A 984-nucleotide genomic window follows, 5' to 3' on the forward strand; every position below is an offset into this window, starting at 1 on the left:
TTCACTTTATTTTGAAACTTCGAATTTTTTCCATAGACACAAATTACTTTCATAATTAAAAAAAATTTTGTTTTACTTTGCTTTTTCTGTTTTTTCAATGAAATATGCTACCAAGGTTTTAAGGGGGTGAGTGATGAGTCTGGCAAGATAGGTTGGCACCAGATCATGAGGGGACTTTAGAAATTCAGACTTCATAACACTTTTTAAGGAGAGTTTGTCCTGAATAAAGAAGTTCAGTTTTACTTTCTTAGAGAAATGTAGTATCTACCAAATTTTCTGTGCTTTCCCCTTTGACTTTTTTCCCTAATAACCTCTTCCCCTTCCATCCTATCTTCTTTCCGCAAATGCAAATGCATTTTCCCTAATAACCTCTCTCCCTTCCTTCCTATCTTCTTTCCGCAAATGCAAATCCAGCATCACATGCTAGACCCTGGAGATCCAGTGGTGGATAAGTCTCATCCTATTTACAGAGGAGAGGCAAAGTTAATTGGAATTGGAAATGTGTAAAAGCTTTTCTTTGTTCTGCAAGTCTTTTCATGATTTAAAATAGAGAGGAGCTTTGTGGTTTTCTCAAATGCTCTGAAAAAGACTGAAAGAGGATTGAGAGCGATTTTTTAAAAGAGGCCACAGTTTCTTCATCAAATATGTTGCAAAGGGAAAGAAATAGGGAGGGAGAAACTACCTATTAGAAGAAACTTTTGAGATATATCAACAGATTGCGATGTCTGGATCTCACCTGGATCCTGATTCAAACAACCAAAGTGTAAAAAAGTAAAATTTATGATCTTTATGATAAAACTGGATATTTGAAAGCTGACTAGATATTTAGTGACATTAGGAATTTATTGTTAATTATTTTACATTTGATAATGGCATTGTAATTATGTTTTTAAAGCTTCTTTTAGTGACATATATAGAAATATTTATGGATAAAATGTTATGCTATCTGGGATACGCATAAAAATAATATGTTGGGGCCGGGCG

The sequence above is a fragment of the Propithecus coquereli genome, unplaced genomic scaffold, assembly GCF_000956105.1.
Source record: "Propithecus coquereli isolate 6110/MARCELLA unplaced genomic scaffold, Pcoq_1.0 Scaffold221, whole genome shotgun sequence".
Classification (NCBI taxonomy): Eukaryota; Metazoa; Chordata; class Mammalia; order Primates; family Indriidae; genus Propithecus; species Propithecus coquereli.